The following is an 11,142-nucleotide window of genomic DNA, read 5'->3' as shown; positions in this document are numbered from 1 at the left end:
TATGGGAAATGTACCATGATTCTTCAGCCCAAGGAACTCACGGTAATTCAGCTTGGATAAAGAAGAATCTATAATCTAATAATAAACCGCAGGAACACATCATTGAATACAGTGTGTGATTAACTGTGACAATGTGTGTTGGGCTTCGCATTAGTTCTTAAATATTTGGAGGAGGGGGTCGGGAGGGTAGATGTTGATTTTGGATGATGTGTGTGTGGTTTGCAATTTGGTGGAAGGTATGTATTAAAAGCATACTATGCTTTTGCTTCATAACAGAGCTAATTCTGAGTGGAGTTGAGGATAGTAAATACAGAGAAGTTGATTGTATCATGTCCACTTATGCCAGTGCCTTTATATCAGGAAAGTGAGTTTGACCTGAAGATAGAAGCCACTGAACACATTTCGGAAGGGAATCGTGTGGTCAAAGTGGCAACTGAGCAAGGCTATCAACTCTGCTAGAGTTGATGAGGAAAAATCTGGGTTCAGCAAAATTTACCTGACAAGCTTTTGCAGTAAACAGGTGTGAAGAAGTCTAGATTGGGATGGGAAATAAAAGGGCAGATGAATGAGAAATTCTGCAGAAAAAAACCCAACATGACATTGTGCCTGACTCACTCTGGAGGATTAAGAGGAAGAGGAGTCATAGGTGACTCCGTGGTGTCAGGCCTGAATGAGCTGATAAATAAAGGAGCATGTGACTGACCAGAGGTGTTTGGTGGTAAACATCTGATTTCCTTTTATGAGGTGATTGGAGATTACAGCACATTTTCATTTGTGAAGTACTAAAGTTGAGGTCGTGAAAATTCCATCTGTACACATCCCCTGATCATCAAATTATAGGTCAAGAGCTCAGGTGAGAGGAGAGAATTTAGATACACATCGTTAATGTTCTTGGGGAGGCTTATAAATAGCACCTCTCTTCCCTACTTGAATTATTAATCAATTAAGATAGAAGTCGAAACTGTAAGGCAGATAGGAGAACAAAATATCACCTTTATTTCTGATACAGCTAATATAGAAGAATGTGATTCATAGCTATGGGCAAGTAGGCTTTCTAACATTGAACTCTGGGGTTAGAAAGATTTACTTACCCCACCGCAGGCAGTCTTGTACCATTTCAGGCCTCTTTGCATGGGTCTCTGCCCCTGTAAGACTTAAGGTGTGGAGAAGCACAGCAGAATTAGTGCCCTCTGAGGTCAGGATGGCTCCCAAGAGAGAAAAGACATACAGTTGTTTTTTTTTTCTTTCCAAACTCACCAATAAGATTAAGACACTACTCTTCTAGAATGAGGCTAACAGTGTCTCCCTAACATGGTGCCTTCTACATGGAAGTAAATATCAGCTATGGGAAAGAACCATCTCTCCTTCTCCCCACCCCGTCACATTTAAGAGTACTCTGGGGATTCCCTGGTGGTGCAGTGGTTAAAAATCTGCCTGCTAATGCAGGGGACACGGGTTCAAGCCCTGGTCCGGGAAGATCCCACATGCAGCGGAGCAACAAAGCCCGTGCGTCACAACTACTGAGCCTGCGCTCTAGAGCCCACGAGCCACAACTACTGAAGCCCGCACACCTAGAGCCCGTGCTCTGCAACAAAAGAAGCCACCACGATGAGAAGCCCGCGCACCACAACAAAGAGTAGCCCCCGCTCACCGCAGCTAGAGAGAGCCTGCACACAGCAACGAAGACCCAAAGCAGCCAAGAATAAATAAATAAATAGATAAATAAATAAATAAATAAATTTATTAAGAAAAAAAAACAGTACCCTGCATAGAAATGCACCTTCATGGGTTCAGAAAACACGTCTTTTCTATTTTTTATCCACAATCTGACTCAAGCATGGAACCTGGAAAATGTCTATTACCCAACAAACAGTTTTTGATTAAATGGGTAAATAAAGTTGGCAGTTGAAGATGATGTAACTTGATGGATTTCCACTGGAGAGAGTGTAAAAGGAGAAGTGTGTAGCCTCATGGAGTAAGCTTGCACCAGCTAGGTAGGAAATGGAAAAAGGCAGGGGAACTAAACAGGAAAAGAACAGTGGGCGCCTACTAAGACTCTGGATCTAAGGTGGATGTCTATTTTGGATGCCGGAATGATGTAGTTTCAGAATACTTCCACTGATGTCATTCTCTATTTCTCACATTTTGGTCAGGTTGACAGCCATTCTGGGATCTGTGGTTTCAGGTATGTGGTAAATGAAAAGATGTTGAACAATGATTACTGTTTTACCTTCTGATCCCAGAAGCCATCAAAGACAATTTTCAGCCTTAACAAGGTGGTTGTGATGCGTTGTATTATATTATTTAGGACTCTTTTAGATGCAAGTAACAGAAACCAATTCAAGTAATTGAAGCACAAGAGGGAATAGGATATGGATATAGCCATGTCTTGAAGAACTATTTGTCAGGAATGCAGTCTGGCCTCAGAAAGGGACACATGTCTGGAACTGGAAAGCTACAGGAAGCTAGGCAATATTCTCTCCATTTCTCATCTCTGTCTCTGTGTGACTATTAGACTTCTATTCTTCCCTGTACTGGCCTTCGCTACACAATGCCTGAGTTTATACATCTCTTCCAATCAAGAGAAAAACTCAGACGAAGAATCAAATCTTTTAGTCACAATTACAGGTAACAAATTTTAACCCCAAGCAGAATCCAGTCATGGCTTTCAGGTTCCTGCATAACTGAATGGGTGAATGGTTTTGAGGAAGCAGAATTCCTGGAGATTTTAGTAACTATAAAAGGCTTCTTCTAGACACACACACACATTCTATAAAGCATGAATCATTCAAGAAATTGGAAAGAATAGAAAGAGTGAAATGTAGCCAGGAATAAGATAAAAACAACTAATGTTTAACAAATACATATTATGTGCCTTTAGCACTGTTCTAAGCACTAACTATATACTAACTCATTTAATCCTCATGGCAACTTTAGGAGGTCCTCCCAATTAGGAAGAAACAGAGGCAAGTTGGAATCAAGTCCAAAGCATCAAAAGTCACATGGTAAGTGCCGGGAACATTTCAGATATCTTTAAATAAAAGCATTTAAAAATTATTCCTATTCTCCAACCACTAAATGTTTTATTTTCAGTTTGTCCCTAAGTATTGAATTTTCTTTGCTTACTGGGCAAAAGCAGAAGAAACCTCCATTGGTAGGAGGACTGATGATGGGTATTACTGGTTCTTTGGGATACCCATGGGATACTGATGTTCACCTGGATGATGGTTTATCCAGCTGTGGGGAGATGTTAAGAGTGGAAGTGTAATTTGCCAGGTTCTCTCACCACTGGAAAATCCTGCCAATAGTAAGGCAATTCACCTCAAATTACAGGCCTCACTTCCACAATCCTGCCCTAAGGCCGTAGCTAGTAAAAACGATTTTACTTCTAATTGACAATTCTACATTCCTTTTGGTTTCTTGCCTTCAGAACTTTTTTTTAGGAGGGGTGAAGGGGTGAGCAGTGGATAGAATGACTGGAAATTTGGATGGATTACCAATTTTAATTGAAAATTTTAACAGACACAAGACATGAAGTTTAGAATGTTTGAAAATCATAATTATATTTAATTAATTATATATAAATTATGTTTATATATAAAATTACATACGTATATATTTAATATCCAATAAGCAAATATTATTTTTGAGCATCCATGGACCATCCACCAAAACTGAGTTTCTACTGGGACTCAGTGAAAACCCACCAAATCTCAAGGAATCAATATCTTGGAGATTATGACAATAATGTAGTAAAATTAGAAAATAATAATGAAAAGATAGCTTTAAAAGGTCTGTATATCTGTAATATTAAAAAGAGACTGTAAGAAACTCTTAAGTAAAAATAGTTTACGGAGAACTACATGATAATGAAGAGCAAAAACAAGCCAGGAATTTTAGGTGACAGGTAAAGCATTCTAAGAGGGAAATTTGGAAGGCAAGAAGAATGGAGATGCAGATGTAGGGGGAAAATAATAACAATAATAACAGCACAACAGCAACAAAACCAGGAGAGAGACCACACAGGTTGATCAAGATGAAGGATCATGAACTGAGAAACCGCTTACTAGTATTTTTAAAAGACAATAGTTTTGAATAAATTAACTGCAACAATGCAATAAGAATGTGTTCCATTCAAATCGGTTTTTAGAATGGAAGGGGGGTTATTTTACAGGAAATTAAATTGATATTGAGGAGCTGTGATAGAAATGCAGGTACCAATGAAATAACTGTCAATGCATGTTGTAAGTTACCACAAATTTCTTAGTTATTTATGCATCTGAGATCCGTAGAAGAGAGAGTAAAAAATAAAGAAGAATAAGGATGGTTAGTTTACCATGTTAGCAAGAGAAGTCCATCTCACCCATGGATTACTGCAATCCTCTGCTTCATTCCAGGGAGTTCAGTCCTGTTTTCTAGATTTCAGAGAAAAATGAAGCATAGAACAAACTTTCTCACTTCTCAGCTTGCCTGGCAGAATGTTTGACCTAATAATCTGAAGTTTCCAGGTAGTATAATTTTCAAATACCAATATCACATGAATCATAAGATATTCTCCACAATTTACAATTAACTCTATAGTAAATGAAGCAATGAAAAGAAGCCTTGAGATGGGCTTATTAACCTTTCAGCTATATAATAAGATAAATACGGCAATGGGAGATCATTCCAGAGACTTTCATTTGAGATCCAATATGAATATGGATTTTAAATTACTGCTTATCCTATAAAATCTTTTTTCTTCATTGACCAAATATGAGTCTTATCTGCAACATATCAATGCAAAAGTAATTTATACTTTTAAACTGGAAATATACCATTGCAGCCCTGGTCTGCTTTATACAACACTTGCTATCTTAGATGGATTTTCCAGTTTTTAAATAACAGAATAAGTTGTGATGTTTTAAAACATGCATTAAAATTTCGTTCACTGGTGACATATGTTTCTATCACAGTTCCTCAGTATTATTCCAATTTGCTGTTAAATTTGTCCCTTCCCTTTGTTTTAAACTGATCTTTTTATAGATGTACAATATTATGTAGTTTAATTGAATAATTTAATTCATTCAACAAATAAAAAGCAACTACTACATGCCAGGTTGAGGGTTGTGTGCTCAAAGATAAAGCACTGTTTTTCTTAAGTAATTAACAGTCTGGTGAAAAAGAGACCCATAAACAGATATAAGACAGTATTATAAAGGCCAGATAGAGACATGCATGGTGCCTTATGGGAGCATTTTATAGTAACATCTAATCCTACCTAAGGAGAACAGAGATGAGATCCTGGAGGGTGATTAATAAACTGGGCATTAAAGGCTAACCAGGCAAAGGGTTATGGGAGGGTTGGGATTGTGGAAAGCATTCCAGCTTGTGGGTGCAACGTGTGTAATGCCGCGGAGGAAGAAATTGTACAGAGCGCACAGGGACCATTATCGAGTCCAAGCTTGTGCTGCTCACCACATGACAGGCCAATAAATCAAAAGACAAGTCGTTGGGGACAAGGAATAGCGACTTTATTTGGAAAGCCAGCAGACCGAGAAGATGGTGGACCAGTGTCCCAAAGAATCATCTTACCCGAGTTAGCATGCAGGCTTCTTTTCTAGTAAAAGGGGAGGGAGTGTTGCAGGTTGTGGCACACCTCTTGCTGCAGGAATCCTTTGTTCTTGCAGCAGGAATCCTTTGTTCTTGCAGCCATACATGTGGGGCCTGTCACAAGGTTCCTATAAAGCTCCAGCAAGACAGATGTTGTTCTCTGTTCTGCAACTTTGTATCTCTATATGAATGGAACAGTGTTATTCCTTTAAAGATCAGAGCCTTGAGAATGGGCTATCCTGTATATTTCAGGCTTTAGGCAACATTCTTTTATAAAAGGTGCAGAGCCAGCATGGCTAAGCACAGGCAACATAGCACAAGTGTAAGGGATAGGGCTAAAGGAACAGATCCAATATGGAGTCAGGTTTGTTATTCTCCGTTACAGGACCTCAAGTGGTGTTTGTGGCAGGTATAAAGGCATAAAGCTGGAGAAGTAGGCAAAGGCCAGGTCATTTGGGATCACATAGGCCTTGGTGAGCAATCTTTATATGATTCCTTGGGGGGTAAGCAAGGGGCAGCTTTCACAAAACCCTATAGTGAGTAGAGACTAGATTCTAGAGGACCGGTGTGTAAGAAGGGTCACAATAAAAAGGTGGTGACAGTGTTCTAGACAAGACGTGACAAGAACCAAACCAGGGCTATGAACATAGAGACTGAGATAAGGGATGTATTGGATTCCTATTGCTGCTATAAGAAGTTACTACATAGTTAATGGCTTAAAACAACACAAATGTGTTACCTTACAGTCGTGGAGGTCAGAAGTCTGAAATGGGTTTTATAAGGCTAAACTCAAGGTGTCAGCAAAGCTGTGTTCCTTCTGGTTGCTTTAGGGGAGAATCTGTTTCTTTGCCTTTTCCAGATTTCCTGCATTCCTTGTTTCATTGACTCTTCCTTGCATCATTCTGACCTCTGTTTTTGTCATCACATCTCTGACTGTGACCCTCCTGTCTCCCTCTTATAATGACTGTGATCCCATTGGGGTTGGCTCACCGAGATAATACTATCCTGTGTCATTATCCTCACCCCCAAATCCTTAACTGAATCACATCTACAAAGTCCCTTTTGCCATGTAAGGTAATATATCCACCGGTTTGAGGGATAAGGATGGAAACATCTTTGACGGGTCGTTATTCTGTCTACCACACAGGACAAGTTGAAAAAATATTTAGGAGGACTCGGTAATTTACGAAGATGGTGTGGGATGAGTGAAAGAGAAACTAAAACATGCCCAGCTGTTTAACAGGCTGACTTTAAGAAAAGAGGTGTCATCAAAGGCGATGAAGTATGCTGGAGGAGAAACTGTTCAGGTGTGAGGGTTATCATTCAGGTGTGAGGTGAGGAGCACGTAGAGATGGGGGTGCCTGTGGAACGTCAAGCCAACAGGAGACGTCTAGCTATCCAGCAGGTATATTGCTATCTGAACCTGAAGCATGGTGAAAAACTGTGTTGGAAGTTTAGATTTGGATGTTTCCAGCCTTTAGGGAGCAGAGTTGAAGCCGTGTTGGACGAAAACACATGGGGAGAAATTGAGAGTGGGGAGAGCAACAGGGAACCGGCATTAGGGGTGTTTGGAAGAGCAGCCCTCACCGTTGACCAAGGAGGATTTGTCAGAAAATTGGTAAAGGGAATATTTCAAGAGCCAAGGCAACAGAGCAGTGGTTTTTACACTGTGCTGCTCAAAGCCCCGCTAGGGATTACTGCATTTCACAGTAGCAGAGAGGAGTGAATAAATGGGACTCCACACTGCTCACCAAAATCAGAGTGACTGTGCTTTCATTTGAGTCATAGGTTCACATTTTTTCCATAGGGTTTTATTTAAATAAGGGGCTTTTTAATAAAATTGTATTTAAAATATGAAAATCTCTAGAGTAGAGAAGTTAGGGCAGAGTGAATGATGAACATCACATGGTCGCTTGGCTAGAGCATAGGGTGAATGTAGCCGAAATCATACAGCTGTGACTGCGTTTATCAATCTGTGTAATTAACAACTCGTGTTGTCAGTTCCCTATGTTCTCATAACATCTTGTACATAGCTTGATCGTGGCTCTTTCCATATTCCATTTTCATTTTTGTTTTAACTTCTCTGTATCCCCCTCTAGATTATGAATACACTAAGGATCTCCCCAGTGGCTTTCATCTTTGTATTGCAAGTGTAAAAAAATGCAGAAAAATGTATTCCCTAGACTTCATCATAAGGAGAAATTTTGCCTGTATTTAGGTAAAGAGAGAGACCTCAAAAGCATGCTTAAATAAAATATGATGCCTACTAAACTGCTTTGTGGGAGAAAGAGAGATAGATTGCTTTGTTCCTGAGGAGAAAGGAGAGGAAAAGGATGAACGAAGAATAAAAAGACGGCAAAGAGAAGGCAGGAGATCTTAAGATGCAACTCCGGTCCATAAATTGTCAATAATGTTTCAACGCTTATACATCCTATCCTTTAAATTAATAACTGATAAAGGTTATGAATTTTGGGCTGAGCTAACATAGAGCAGAACAGAGACAGTGTGTATAGAGGAGGTATTTGGCAAAAGAGCCATGGAAATGTAATATCTGGGAATTTGAAGAGATCACAAAGAGGCTTTGAACTTTAACTGGCAAACAAAGGGTTTTTGAAATAGAATATTTTAGACCAGTGCTACCCAACAGAAACATAATGTGAATCACAAAAGACAAGCCACATAGGTAATTTTCAATGTTCTTGTAGTCACATTAAAAAAGTAAAAATAAGTAGTAGAATTAATTTTAATAATATGTTTTATTTGACAAAATATATCCAAAATATTTTCATATAAGCATGTAATTAACATAAAAATGATTAATGTGCTGTGTCACATTCCTTTTTTGATACTAAGTCTTCAAAAAGTGATGCACTTTTTGTATTTACAGTACATTTGAATTTGAACTAGCCACATTCAAGAACTCCATATGTGGCTAGTGGCTTCTATATTGGACACCAAAACTCTAGATTTCCATAGTCCAGGTAAGCTGCAGCTGATAGTAAGATTTCATTTTCAGTGCTCCCCTGGGATTGTTGAACTTGGACCAAATATGGAACTACATCTTGGATAATGCTTAATCAGTAATACATTCTCACCATAGCTGCCTAACTGTTGGATGCATATAAGTTAGGACTCAACAGAGTATCAGTGAACACAGTTTCTTGAGTAGGAAGAAAATGGTTAAGCGTCAGGTCTTCAATGCATTCTCTTCCTTTACCTGGAAAATGCCTCCAAGAAAGAACGAAGGTGACCCAGTCAGTCTTCTTATACACATTCTAATTACAGAACTCCTGGAAAAAGCACTAATGCATTCAGTAGTGGGAGAGTCTTTTATCTATGGAATACTTTGAGCCGATGCACCCGGTCTGTCCATGATTGCTTATGATAGTCTGTGGATTGCAGGGGGCGGGGAATGAAATCTATGGATGTGTGGCCATGGCCTTCTAGGAAATGTTATGAAAGCTATTTGGTATAAAATGAAGGAATTTCAGGATTAAAACAGATCCCTTCTGTGTAGGTACTGTAGTCACATACGTTGTTAGTGATCTCCTACATTCATCAGGGCCGGAAGGTATTGATGTGACAAGAAAGCACCAGGGGACCTGCACTAGGGATTCCAGATTTCTCTTTGCTTTGCCTGTTCCATGGATTAATTTTAAACTCAAAATTATTACTAAAGTTTGAAACTCTGGTTCAAGTGAGTCTGGTTTGATAATTCAGTCCTTGGCATTTTTTCATTAAGAGATTAGAATATTTAACGTGAAGAAAATGAGGTCTGTAAAGATACACTTAATGACTCGGTTGCCAATATAGCCCTGATAATTAAGCAGGTACTCGAATGCTTGGCAAAGATTACTTGATCTAGAGTGGTGCTGTTCTAGATGGTAGCCCCTAGCCATATGTGACTATTTAAACTTTAATTAATTAAAATTAAAGTTCAGGTCCTTACTTGTATTAGCTACACTTAAAATGTTCAGTAGTCACATATGGCTAGTAGCTATTCTATGGACCAGATGAATATTGAACATTTCCTTCATTGCAGAAAGTTCTGTTGAACAACCTTGCTCTATACATTAGAGATTTTATTGGGAAATCGAACGTCACAGACGAGAGAGAGACTTGGGTTTGAGTCAGAACATTTCAGTAAAATAAGACAGAAATGTCAGGCATGCAACTAGGAAAAGAATTTGCTTAGGTTTTTTGTTTTTTTTTTTCTCCTGCTAAAAGCTTTATTGTTTCCATTTGGTCCAAGGCTTGGGCGAGGGCTCCAGGGTAGTTAAAAAGCTGCCTAGTGGCTGCAGAGAGGGGCTTCAGGCAGAAAACCTGACACCAGAGGGGCTCCTCAAAGGCTCCTAGCTGTCCTTGAGGCTGTGTTTCCAAGTGATGCTCGCCCAGCCCGGCCTGGGGACCAGCCGGCCTGCGCAGGTCGGTCAGGTGGTTGCCATGTTCTGGATAAGTTTCACCTGCAGCTCCAGGAAGCGTCTCTCCCGGAAGTCACAGAGGCAGGGTCTGCAGGCGGAACCCACAGCGTGCAGCTCCGAAAGGGCCGAGTTCGGGTCCTTCTCCGTGAGCACGGTGACTTCCACAGCACCCTGTGTTTCACCCCACTCATCTTGGGACGGCTTCTGCACATCCTGGAAGAGGGCGCAGCCGCTGCGCTGGTTTTGCATTTTCAAAAGACGCTGGACGCCCTCTCGCTTCTCCTCGGCCATTTCGCGGAAAGGAAAAGTGGGCCACGCTGGCCGGAGCCACATGGTCGTGGTCGAAGTGGAAGCCCAGAGAGAGGTAGGTGTAGGGGGCCCGCAGATGCCTGTTGACCAGGTGGTTGACGACAGCTTCTACCTCAGTGGAATAATTCTGATGAATCTGGGAGCTCATGGTTGATCGGTAATAAGGAGTTAAGATCAAAACATGGTGTTGGCAGGTCCTGGTGGCCGAGGGTAGATGAGTGGCTGATTCGGAAGGTTGAGACTGGGAAAAAGGTTGGAGGGTGGGCAGAGACTGAAGCAAGGGGCGTCCCTGGGTCTGGTGCATCTAAACACTGTTGAAGCAGGAGACAGATCTGTAGGACCATCGGGTGCACTGCCGCTTAGGTCTTGAGAGGTGAAGGAGAGTGGAGAAGAGGAGAGAGTTTTAATGGGGAGAGACAGGGAACTAGAGAGAAGGGAGAAGGCTGTACATTCTGCCATATAATTCTATACTTGGGAGTATACAATATATATATATATATTTTAAATCAGAAGCCTTTGGGGAACTTCTTTTCTTTTTTAACTTTTTTTGGGGGGGTTATTTATTTATTTATTTATTTATTTATGGCTGTGTTCGGTCTTCGTTTCTGTGCGAGGGCTTTCTCTAGTTGCGGCAAGTGGGGGCCACTCTTCATCGCGGTGCGCGGGCCTCTCATTATCGCGACCTCTCTTGCTGCTGAGCACAGGCTCCAGACGCGCAGGCTCAGTAATTGTGGCACACAGGCTTAGTTGCTCCACGGCATGCGGGATCTTCCCAGACCAGGGCTTGAACCCGTGTCCCCTGCATTGGCAGGCAGACTCT

At 40.7% G+C, this 11,142-nt stretch overlaps 1 pseudogene; it reads right to left on the bottom strand.

Moving 5' to 3' along the window:
- Window positions 1-9,783: 9,783 nt before the first annotated feature.
- LOC137763555 (ferritin light chain pseudogene) lies at window positions 9,784-10,470 on the bottom strand (annotated as a pseudogene).
- Window positions 10,471-11,142: the final 672 nt, after the last annotated feature.

The sequence above is a fragment of the Eschrichtius robustus genome, chromosome 4 (genome assembly GCF_028021215.1).
Source record: "Eschrichtius robustus isolate mEscRob2 chromosome 4, mEscRob2.pri, whole genome shotgun sequence".
Lineage (NCBI taxonomy): Eukaryota > Metazoa > Chordata > Mammalia > Artiodactyla > Eschrichtiidae > Eschrichtius > Eschrichtius robustus.
This window is presented reverse-complemented; position numbering and strand designations above follow the sequence as displayed.